Raw genomic sequence first — 12,964 nt, forward strand, 5'->3', positions numbered from 1 at the left:
TGCCCTCAGTACAATGCTGTGACATCATAGCTCACAGCAACCTCGAACTCTTGGGCTCAGGTGATTCTCTTGCCTCCGCCTCCTGAGTAGCTGGGATTACAGGTGACTGCCACAATGCCTGGCTATTTTTAGAGACAGGATCTTGCTCTTGCTCAAGCAATCCACCTGCCTTGGCTTCCCAGAGTGCTGGGATTACAGGCATGAGGCACTGCACCTGGCCCAAGGTTTTCATTTTACCATCATTTCTCTCTCTTTTTTTTTTTTTTTTGAGACAGAGTCTCAAGCTGTCACCCTGGGTAGAGTGCCGTGGTGTCACAGCTCACAGCAACCTCCAACTCTTGGGCTTAAGCCATTCTCTTGCCTTAGCCTCCCATGTAGCTGGGACTATAGGCACCTGCCACAAGGCCTGGCTATTTTTTCTTGTTTTTGCAGTTGTTGTTTTAGCTGGCCTGGGCTGGGTTCAAACCCACCAGCCTCAGAGTATATGGCCAGCGCCCTACCCACTGAGCTACAGCCACCACCTACAATCGTTTCTGAATATAAAGGTTCTGGCCAAGTACAAATTATGGTACCTAATACTTTTTTTTTTTGTAGAGACAGAGTCTCACTGTACCGCCCTCGGGTAGAGTGCCGTGGCGTCACACGGCTCACAGCAACCTCTTAACTCTTGGGCTTACGCGATTCTCTTGCCTCAGCCTCCCGAGCAGGGTACCTAATACTTTTTTAATGGTCTTAATTAGTATATCTTTTATATGTATACCCATCTTAGATATTTAGCTAATTTTAAGTGCCTTTGTTAAAGTATAAATTGTGGCACCTGTCAGGATAGTAAGAATTAACAACTTGATTTGGGCTCTGCGCCTGTGGCTAAAGCGGCTAAGGCGCCAGCCACATGCACCTGAGTTGGTGGGTTTGAATCCAGCCTGGGTCCGCCAAACAACAATGACGGCTGCAACCAAAAAATAGCCAGGCATTGTGGTGGGCGCCTGTAGTCCCAGCTATTTGGAAGGCGGAGGCAGCGGACTCGCTTGAGCCCAGAAGTTGGAGGTTGCTATGAGCTGTAATGCCATGGTACTCTACGCAGGGCGACAGCTTGAGGTTCTGTCTCAAAAAAAGAAAAACAAAAAAACAAAAAACAAAACTTGATTTGGAGGAAAAAAATCACTTTTAAAAAGAGATGCTTGCTGGGCATGGTGGCTCATACCTATAATCTGAGTACTCTGGAAGACAGGTAGACTGCCTGAGCTTAGGAGTTCAAGACCAGCCTCAGTAAGAGTGAGACCCTGTCTCTAAAAATAGTCAGACATTGTGACAAGCACCTATAGTCCCAGCTACTGGGGAGGCTAAGGCAAGAGAATCGCTTGAGCCCAAGAGTTTAAGGTTGCTGTGAGCTGTGATGCCATGGCACTCTACCCAGGGCAACAAAGTGAGACTATCTCAAAAAAAAGATGCTTTAATCATACAAATTGAAAATGAGTAAACTTTGAGAAAGTTAAAGCTAATATACACACAATCATTTAATAAATCAATAATTTTGTGAGTTCCTAATACCAAGAGTGCCAAAAATGTATTCACATTTTAAGAGATCTTGTTGGAAGTAAAATTGATCATTCCCTCAAAGTTCATGAACTGAAGGTAAAATGGATGTGCTCAGCATGTCTAGGTACACTTGACCGACCAGTCACAGCACCTTCAACTTCTAAAAGTAAAACACCGATAACGTCTCTCAAAATTTATATACATTTTTTGGGCACCCGCCATATTTTCCTTAACAAAAAAAAACCTTCATATACAGTCACGCGTCAATGGAAATACATCCTGAGAAATGCGTCAGTAGATGATTTCATTGTTGTACAAATATTATATAGCATACTTACACAAACCGAGATGGTATATCCTACTACGCACCTAGGCTACATAGTATGGCCTATTGCTCCCAGGCTACAAACCTGTCACTGTAGTGAATACTGTAGATAGTTACAATACAATGGTAAGTACTTGTGTATCTAAATATGTTTAAACATAGAAAAGGTACAGTAAAAATGCCAGATTATAATCTTATGGGACCGCTGTTACATTTGTGGTCAGTTGTTGATCAAATTATTGTTATGTGGTACATGACTGCATATTCAAAACCTATCAATAAATATCTTGGGTTTTCTAATATCTTAGATTTTAAAAAATTAAAAAGAATGGCTAATATTGAACACTTGAGCCCAGTAATTGGTGATATGCTTATAACTATCTAGCTAGTAGTTGTTCTAAACAAGAGGCTACACCACTACTTGTGTGTTTGGAAATGTGTAAAGGCAGTTCTGGTGGTCAAAACAACTGGCAATGTGTTACTATCATTTGGCCCTGAGGCCAAGGATGCTATCTCACAAAGCTCAGTGAGCAACAGTACTCTCATCCAGCACACTGCAAGCTCACAGCTCTTCTTAACTGACAACAATGTTTGGGTTTTTTTTGTAGAGACAGAGTCTCATTTTGTCACCCTCAGTAGAGTGTCATGACGTCACACAGCTCACAGCAACCTCCAACTGCTGGACTTAAGCGATTCTCTTACCTCAGCCTCCTGAGTAGCTGGGACTATAGGCACCCGCCACAACGCCCGGCTATTTTTTGGTTGCAGTTTGGCTGGGGCTGAGTTTGAACCCACCACCCTTGGTATATGGGGCCAATGCCCCACCCAGTGAGCCACAGGCACTGCCTGACAATATTTGATCCTAAGAGAAAAACAGTATTTAGGAAATTTTCTAATTTAAAATATAAAGTTTTAGTTATCCTAGATTTCACACTGGATAAATTACTGATGGAGACATAGTAAAATGCAGCAGGGGAAAGACAACAGATATAGCTGAAAGTAAAAAATCCAGAACAGAGGAACAGAAAAGCAAATAAGCAAACGAACATGAAAAAAGACAGAGATGATGAGAAAAAAGAATGGTCAGTTGATTGGTTGGGCATTGGACAAAGAACTTTACTAAAACTTCCCCTGGCCTCTGGCCTGGTTTATTCCATCCCATGCTGCTGAGCAATTTTCAATGGACAGGACACTTGAACACCCTGTTCCTTGTCACTTAACCGCTGCTGTGCCTGTTTTCACATTCTTGAATATTGGGGAACCAGCTGTGATGGGACCTCTACAGAAAGGATATCAAGTAAAGAATTCCATCTGTGTTGGTAATTCTCTTTCATGGCCAGTTCTACCTGATTCCAGTGAAAGCTCTAGTTGAAGTGCAAGGTTAATGTCAGTTTTGAAATTCATGCTGCAGACTAGTATGTCACTCTAAAGTCCCCTGCCTTTGCCCAGATGTGAACTATCCTATTGCAGAGCAAGGAGAAAAAGAAGGAAGTTTGTTGTTGGTTTATTTATTCAATTAAATGGCAATACACCAAAGACTCAAGACTCACTCCAGCATGGTGATTTGTATGGAGCTGAATACACTTAATGTGTAGCCACTGTCCTCTAAACAGTTCTTTACTATACAATGAAAGAGAGCCTTAATAGAGGGAAATGGAATTACTAGAATATGACTCACCACCAATATGTTTATAACTCCCTATGCCATTTGAAAGACTAAGGTCCACATCCTACAATACTTTGAAAACTGTCTTTTAAAAACTATAATATTTCTCATACACTTACTGTTAGGATTGTTTAATTGCTTTACATATACCAACTCACCTAATATTCACAACTATATGAAGTAAGGACAAAGCTAGTTTTAACCCCATCTCACAAAGACAACTGAAATACAGAGAAGTTAAAGAATTTTCCCAGTATCACCCAGCTAGAGGCAAGTTTAGACTTGGTCTGGCTCTAGGGTCCACATTTTTTAAGTGCAGTTTATGCAAAACTGTCTCTCAATTTCAAAACAGAGTTGTATAAAACACTTCTTTCTCTGTCTTTTCTTCCTCTTCTCATCTTTAAACCCTCACATAGGGATTAACAGAGGGATGCTTGGCTGGCAAGGGTTGAGTCCTCTTAATAAGAGCAGTGCTTAGGCTTTGACACCTATTATCATTAACCTAATGGTTCTTGAGACTTTTCTCTTGTCCTCTTTTTCTTTCTCTGGATGAAATCAAATAAGAAATAGCAACAGAGGAGATACTTTAGAGCAGGAACCTCTGCCCCTGATCTACCCTCATGTCCAGGCTCCATATGAGCGGTGGGAAGGCCCTAGTAGATTGTCCACACTTTGATAAATATTAATAGATGGGTGCAAGTGCCTCCTTCTAGAGTTAATTCATTCATTGTGGGGTAAAGATAGTAAGAAGTGATCACATTCTGGATATTTTTCTTTTAAAGGAAAGCAAGATTCGAAAACAAATTGGATATGAGGTATGAGGAAAAGATTAAGAATTAGGTATGAGTGCAAGCATTTTGGTTTGACTAACTGAAGGAATAAAGCAGCTATTTACTGAGATACAAGTACTGAAATGCAAGATGTGGGAGAGAAGTGGTAGATCAGCTGTCTCAAAGTTCAGCTCAGAGGCTGAACAAAAAGACTAATGTGTCCTTATAGTGGAGGCAGAGGGAAAAAGATGGCTCGGTGCCCACAGCACAGGGGTTACAGCGCCAGCCACATACACCCCAGGTTGGTGGGTTTGAACCTGGCCCAGGCCAGCTAAACAACAGTGACAACTACAACAAAAAAATAGCCGGGTGTTGTGGTGGATGCCTATAGTCCTAGCTACTTGGGAGGCTAAGGCAAGAGAATCGCTTTAGCCTAAGAGTTTGAGGTTGCTGTGAGCTGTAACACCACAGCAGTCTACTGAGGGTGACATAGTCAGACTCTGTCTCAAAAAAAAAAAAAAAAAGAAGAAGGGGAAAAAATGAGGGCTTCTCTAATATTCCTCAAGAGTTCCTTTGTTTTCTAAATGAATTACAATTGGGGAAAGGCTTTGAGAAACAAACAATTGGAACCTACCAATGATATTAGTCCACCATGACTGCAGAAGAGAACATTGGAGCCTGAAAGAATTAGGTGCCTTAAGAAATAAACTATCAGAGTTGGAAAATCAGGCAATTTACAAACATTAAGGTAGTTTGCCAAGAATTTATCAAGGGAGTCCCTAAGGATTAGAATTCCAACTGAAAATACAACACAATGCTATGAGCTACAAAAATCAAAAGACTAACTCCACAAGGAAATGAGCCAGAGACAGGTACCAGTTCTGTCCCACCAAGGCTCTGTACAGCTACCACACTTGCTCCAGAAACAGTGGGCCAGGCCTCTGGAAAGGAAACACAAAGCAACAACTGTGATTTGAGAAGTTCCTGGGAAATAAGAGACTTGGTGATGATGGTGATGACTTCAGTAAGAATGTGTATGCATCTGAGGTGGCTAATCAGCAGAAACTTTCTCTTCAGTAACATCTTTCTATAAACCGTGGGAGGCTCATCAAAACTGTGTTAATAAGGCTCATTAAAGTTGACCTCATTTGTGCTGATTCATTTAGGATAAATGACACTATTAGAAGAAAAGAAACATCATTATATAAAAGTTAGTAATGGAGAGGAAATCAGTAGAGTTAGAGGCAGGGGCTAGCTTTAGAAAAGAAAAGAGGAGATAAATGAACAAATGTTAACACATCTATGATGAATCAGATTTTGCTTGCTAGATGGTAACTCAGAATCTAGCTCCTAGGTAGGGACCGAGTGTACCTCTTAAGAATCAGAAAGGGAGTGTTTGCTCAGGGAGAAGCTAATCTGGCCAAGTGAACTGTGACCTGAAGAGAAAGATGAGAAAACATCCAGATAAAGCTGGAGAAAGTGAGGGGAAAAGTATGGTAACTAATAATCCTCATGAAAAAAATAAGGAGGTGAGAAACAGTATTTCCCACTGTGGAATTGTATATATTAATTCATGATCATGAGCAATGAGAATATAAATCTAAGATTAAAACACATGCATATTATAAAAGAAAGGTCTCACAGCTTTGTGCAATGAAATAGCCCAGGCTCAGTAACAAGCCAGAGGTGGGAAATCATGTCTACCCTCTAAAATGGGGATAGTATGACCTTCTTACAGAATTGTCAGGATTATTAATTATAGATGCTCTGAAATGACCTCTCTATGTCATACCTCTATTACATGTCATGTAATTGACATAAGAGATCAACTGATTCTCTCCATTGCCTCTGTGCAATATCTTCTGATACCAGTGGCACACTAAATGCTGGAGGGCTGCTCTCTAGTGTTTAGAACTGCATAGTTACAAGGAGTCAGATGAGTTCATTTCCAGATCTATTTACACCAGTAATAATTGTTACTATAATTATGTAGTTTGTCTCTCTAAAGACAAAGCACTAAATAATTATTAAATTAGGTACAGACAGGATAACTACAACATTTGGTTAAAAATCATAATAAAGACCTATGATTCTGGGGTAGATTCCTTGAGCTCAGAAGTTCAGGACCATCCTGAGCAAGAGTGAGACCCTGTCTCTACTAAAAATAGAAAAACTAGCTGGGCATTATGATAGGCACCTGTAGTCCCACCTACTCAGGAGGCTGAGACAGGAGGATGAGCCCACTTGAGCCCAAGAGTTTGAGGTTGCTGTGAACTATGATGCCAGAGAACTCTACCCTGGGTGACAGAATGAGACTCTATATATATTAAAAAATTATATGTGCAAATTGAGAGTAAGCCTTGGGTTTATAAACAAATTTGTGGCATTGCTTTTCTGAGTTCCTCCTCCCTGCAATCTCTGGTACTTTCCATTTTCTGCCTCCACCCTTTTTGGTACCCTGGCCAGAAACTTGTGGTTCTAATTATTCCATACTACCATACTCTGTTGTGGACTACTATGATTAGATTCATGTTCTGCCTCAAGTGGAGGAAGATAGAGAGTGGAAAAAAAATAAAACAAAAAAAAAAAAAAAAAAAAAAAAAAAAAAGACCTATGATTCTTCACTCATAGTGCTTTGGAGATATCTTTGGGTTCCCGCTCCAATTTATACCAATAGAAACTAGAAATTCTTGTATTACAAATACAGTTACCTCATGAAAAAAGAAACTACGCCAGGTTCAATGCCCATAGCTCAGTGGTTAGGGCACCAGCCACATACAATGGGGATGACAGGTTTGAACCCAGTCTAGGCCTGCGAAACAATGACAATTTTAACAAAAAAAACAGTTGGGCATTGTGGCGGGCCCCTGTAGTCCCAGTTACTTGTGAGGCTGAGGCAAGAGAATCGCTTAAGCCCAAGAGTTTGAGCTATGATACCACAGCACTCTACCAAGGCCAACATAGTGAGATCTGTCTCAAAAAAAAGAAAGGAAAGTACACCAAACAGAATCATACATAAATGCTGGTGAATAAAAAAATACATGTAAGCACGTATTTTAAGCTCAAATGAAATATTTGAAGTAATTTATCATTCCATAATGATTCTTCAATCAACTTTTTCAGTGAACTACCAGCTGCCTGTCCCAATTATGTTAGAAAAGATGACTTTTATTATAGATAAAGCACCTAGCACAATGATGGGTATTTCATAAATGGTAGCTCTTATTTTTATTATGTATTAACAACAAAAACAATCTTATAAATTTCATGGAGACTTCCAAGATACAATGTAAAGAGAGAATGTTGCAAGGTATACCTAAAGTTTGAAAAAAGAGTTAGGAAAATTCTTCATAAATAGAATTTATTTAAGAGAACTGCAAATGATTAGAGGAGGAGAAACATTTTTCTAAAAAACCAACTAAGTAGTCATATATATACAAACTGACAAATCCATAATTTTTATCAGAGATTATAACACTTTTCTCCATATTTGATAGAAAGAGGTGATGACATGAATAAATAAAGATATAGAAGTTATAAATAGCACAATTAATGACTGGTATAATGGACAAATATGGAACACTGCATCCAACAACTGGAGAAAACACATTGCTTCCAAGCCCATAGGTAATATTTACAAAAATTAACAAGGCTAGTCTCCACAAATTTTCAAGAATTACTAAAATAGAGACCACATTCTATAGCCATAATGTAGTTAAATTTGAAATTAGGAATAAAAAATTTTTCAGAAACAATTTTAAAACATTTAAAAATTTGTAAATAGAAAAATTATAATGAAAATATTAAGCCATGCGTGGTGGCTCACGCCTGTAATTCTAGCATTCTGGGAGGCCGAGGAGGGTGGATTGCATGAACTCATGGGTTCAAAACGAGCCTGAGTCAGAGCGAGATCCTGTCTCTACAAAAAAAATAAAAAAAATAAAACTGAGGCAAGAGGATCGCTTAAGCCCAAGAATTAGAGGTTGCTGTAAGCTATGATCTCGCTATGGCACTCTACCCAGGGTGACAGCTTAAGACTCTGTCTCAAAAAAAACAAGAAAAAGAAAAAAAAAGTGGTACTTAAAGAGATATTTGCCACAAATATTCACAATAAAAAAGGAGAGACAAAAAATTAATGTTAATTTTCAATTCAAAATTGAAAAAATTAGAAAAGAGTAGAATAAACCTCAAAAATGTAGAAGGAAGGGAATAACAAAAAATATTTTTAAGAAATAGAAAATAAAAAAACTATATGCAGGATCAACATTTCAGGAAGTTAGTTATTTGAAAAGATTAGTGAATAGGTGTCTATAGTCCCAGCTATTTGGGAGGCTGAGGCAAGAGAATCGCTTAAGGCCAAGAGTTTGAGGTTGCTGTGAGCTGTGATGCCACAGCAATCTACTGAGGGTGACACAGTGAGAGTCTGTCTCAAAAAAAAAAAAAAAAAGAAAAGAAAAAAGATTAATCAAGGGGAAAAAAGTAAATTAGTATTAGGAAAGAAAAAGGTGGCATAATCACAGAGCCAGAGAAATTTGAAAAGAATAATTCTGTTAGCAACTTTATACCAATAAGTTTAAAAGAAATATATAAATAGCCACAAAATATAACTTATGGAAACTGACCAAAAAGAAACAGAAAGTCTGAACAGCCTTATAATAATAAAATAATAAAAGTTAATTTCTTTCCAATTAAGGAAACTCCAAATCCTGATGACTTTTCAGAAAAATTCTACCAAATATTCAAGAAACTGTTTATTGCAATCTTACACAAATTTTTCCAGAGAAAAGAAAAAGAAGCAATACCTCCAACTCTTTTCATGATGCTAACATGGCTTGATAGAATCAAGAAATACAGAAAAAATAAAAACCGGCTCAGCACCCGTAGCTCAAGTGGCTAAGGCGCCAGCCACATACAACATACTGCCAAACAACAATGACAGCTATATGTCATTGTCATTTATAATGACAAAAAATAGCCGGGTCTTGTGGTGGGTGCCTGTAGTCCCAGCTACTTGGGAGGCTGAGGCAAGAGAATCACTTAAGCCCAAGAGTTTGAGGTTGCTGTGAGCTGTGATGCGCCACGGCACTCTTCGGAGGGTGACAAAGTGAAACTCTCTCAAAACAAAGGGGGAGTATTACCTTACAACTCACAAGAAGTCACACTAACAAGACCTGATAGGGTGATTTCATTTCCTTGTTTTAATATTTCACATTTTTGTATATATTTGTAGATATATATCCATATTATATATATTTACATATATCTAGAAACATATACATGTGTACAGTATATGTTTCTACATTTATGTTTGTGCCTATACATGTATATGTTTCTAGATATACCTTTAGTCATCCATGTACATGTGAAAAATTCAAGCTTTGCCAACACTTTTCATAGGGGCAAAGATGACTGATGGTATCACTCTCAAGCTTGGCAAGAAGCATGTGGACACTGGGCTTAGGGTGTCAGGCCATTTCCTTCTTTGATGTTAGGAGCAAAAAGAATTTTTGTTCAAGGAGAGAACAGTGATAATTGATTAGCTTTTTGGGGATTTATGGGAGTACCCAAAGTCTATGGGAATGGGTGAATATCAAGGGGTCTTTCATTTAAGTTCCATTTGTTCACTACACCAAGACTCCAAGAAGAGAAGATACCAGGATTTGCATAGTCATATGGTTCTCATGGTAGTCTTGGGAGCCCAAGGCATTGCAGTGACCTGCACCTGAGGCTAGCTAATTTTCTTCTTTGACAAAGTCCCCAATATTAACAAATAAGAGATTTTGGAGGCTAGGTGTGGTGGCTCACTTTTGTGAGCAAAAGTGAGACGTGGCTCTACTAAATATAGAAAAAATTAGCCAGGCATCATGCAGGCAGGAATTAAGGGCTAAAGAAAAAGTTATAGGAGACAACAATAAAGAAGTGGGATTGAGATCATGTTTGAAATAGCCTTAGGGTTGAGTACAGAGGGGAAAAAGAGAGGACAGAACAGCACATTAAAAACACACTGAAGAGTTAAGTGGTACAAAAAGAAACCAAAGAAACAAAGAGAAACTAAAATAGGAAGAGACTATGTAAAGAGGACTATTTTATAAACTGAAAGAAGTAATTTCAAGAAAAAGAGAAGTCAACAGTGAAAATTTATTTAACAAATACTGAGGGCGACTGTATCCCACACATTGTAAGATAAGGCAGCCAAAGAACTAATACTCTCCTTTGTTCTCTCAGTATTTTCATCAGTAAGATGAAGAACAAAGGTAAAGATGTGTTTTGTCATATTTTTTAATGAGAGAAAGTAATGAGGAATAGATAATAGATGACAGAATGAGGGTTCAAATGTGTTTTCAATATACTGGAGTGATGGGCACAACCTCAAAAAAGGATGTTTATGAGGGATAAAAATACAATACCTATTAAAAACTCTTGGCCAGGTGTGGTGGCTCACACCTATAATCCTAGCACTCTGGGAGGCCAAGGCGAAGGATTGCTTGAGCTTAGGAGTTTGAGAACAGCCTTGTAAGAGTGAGACCCCCATCTCTACTAAAAGTAGAAAAACCAGCTGGGCGTTGTGGCTGGCGGCTGTAGACTCAGCTACTTGGGAGGCTGGGGCAAGAGGGTCCCTTCAGACCTAGCATTTGAGGTTGCTGTGAGCTATGATGCCACAGCACTCCAACCTGGGTGACAGAGTGAGACTCTATCTCCAAAACAAACAAACAAACCTTGCCAAAAATGTTTAATCTAAATTTAATCAACCCTCTGGACCTAACTTCCACTTTACAAGAAATGCACAGGCTAAACGAAGATGTTAGATGAGGAAAACATCAGGAAGCAGGAAAGTGCTTGTTCTACAAGACAGCTGGCCCAAAGTCTCAACAGGACAGCATCACATATATAATGGAGGGGGAGGGGGTGCTTAAAAAGAGACCAATAGGGGGTTACATGGGAACACTGCACTATCTATTCAACTTTTCTGCATGTAAATTTAAAATTGTTCTAAGAAACACTGTCTAAAAAAACACAGGATAATGCTGAGTCAGTCATTCAGAAGAGTTAAGAAGATTCCTGTTTTTGGTTCTTACTCATTTGGTATTGCAGACTCAAGTGTTTAATAAAAGTGCAACACTTCATTTTGCTGAGTTGGTTATTTTTCGTCACCTATAAAGCCATGGTAAGCATAAAAAACAGTTTCAGTTCTTTTTCTTTCCTCACAGTCAAGGGAAGTCTAAATGGCTGAGCCATCTCCACCCTCTAGGAGAGGCATGTTCAACACCTGCTGACACTGCCCAGGGCAAAGGTACCTCAAACCCTTGAAGGGCTCCCCCCTAGCGGTCAGAGACCTGCCACCTGGCCTGGACCTCTGCCTCAGAGATGACCGATTCCAACGTTTTCATTCTGCAGATGAAGAAACCAAGTTCCAGAAAAGAGCCACCTGTAAGAAGAAGCTGGCTGAGCCAGGGCGATGAGCTTGTTTCCTGCCTCTGAGTCTATGACTCTTTCAATGAAAAGTGAAAACATTCTGCACTAGCATTGCCTTTCAGAGAGTGAAACAATTCCTGAAAATTGAGAGCTGGACTGTCCAATAATGTAGTCATTAATATGTGACTTTCTTTTTTTTTTTTTTATATGGAGACAGAGTCTCACTGCTGCCCATAGCAACCTCAGTCTCTTGGTTGGGGTCAAGCGATTCTTACCTTAGCTTCCCCCGTAGCTGGGACTACAAGTGCCTACCATTACACCTGGTTAGTTTTTCTATTTTTAATAGAGACAGGGTCTTGCTCTTGCTCAGGCTGGTCTGGAACTCCTGAGCTCAAAGCAATTCACTTGCCTTGGCCTTCCAGAGTCAGTCACTCAGAAGTTAAGAAGATTCTATTAAGTGCTTCAAAGTCTGAATTGAGACATGCTGGGAGTGTAAAATACACTCTAGATGTCAAAGAGTTATTGATAGTATAATAAAGTATGTGAAATATCTCATTAATAATTTTAAATTATTAAATGTTGAAATCAGACTTTACGGGCGGCGCCTGTGGCTCAGTGAGTAGGGCACCAGCCCCATATGCCGAGGGTTGCGGGTTCAAACCCAGCCCCCGCCAAACTGCAACAAAAAAATAGCCGGGCGTTGTGGCGGGCGCCTGTAGTCCCGGCTGCTCGGGAGGCTGAGGCAAGAGAATCGTGTAGGCCCAAGAGTTAGAGGTTGCTGTGAGCCGTGTGACGCCACGGCACTCTACCAAGGGCGGTACAGTGAGACTCTGTCTCTACAAAAAAAAAAAAAAAAAAAAGAAATCAGACTTTAATAAACTAGGTTAAAAAGAACATGTTATCAAAATTAAAAAAACAAAAACAAAAAACAAATGACCAAAGACAATAAAACTAAAGGCAGGCCCGGTGCCTGTAGCTCAGGGGTTATGGCACCAGCCACATACCCCAGGGCTGGCAGGTTCGAGCCCAGCCTGGGCCCGCTAAACAACAATGACAACTGCAACAAAAAAATAGCCAGGCTTTGTGGTAGGTGTCTGTACTCCCAGCTACTTGGGAAGCTAAGGCAAGAGAATTGCTTGAGCCCAAGAGTTGAAGGTTGCTGTGAGCTATGATGCCAAAGCACTCTACGGAGGGTAACATAGTGAGACTCTGTCTCAAAAAAATAAATAAATAAATAAATAAATAAAACTA

General features: G+C 39.5%; 1 protein-coding gene across 5 annotated transcripts in view; it reads right to left on the reverse strand.

The window, feature by feature from the left end:
* Nucleotides 1–12,964, reverse strand: part of N4BP2L2 (NEDD4 binding protein 2 like 2) — a 96,643-nt gene that overhangs the window by 15,818 nt on the left and 67,861 nt on the right. The window lies entirely within an intron of this gene.

The sequence above is a fragment of the Nycticebus coucang genome, chromosome 15, assembly GCF_027406575.1.
Source record: "Nycticebus coucang isolate mNycCou1 chromosome 15, mNycCou1.pri, whole genome shotgun sequence".
Classification (NCBI taxonomy): domain Eukaryota; kingdom Metazoa; phylum Chordata; class Mammalia; order Primates; family Lorisidae; genus Nycticebus; species Nycticebus coucang.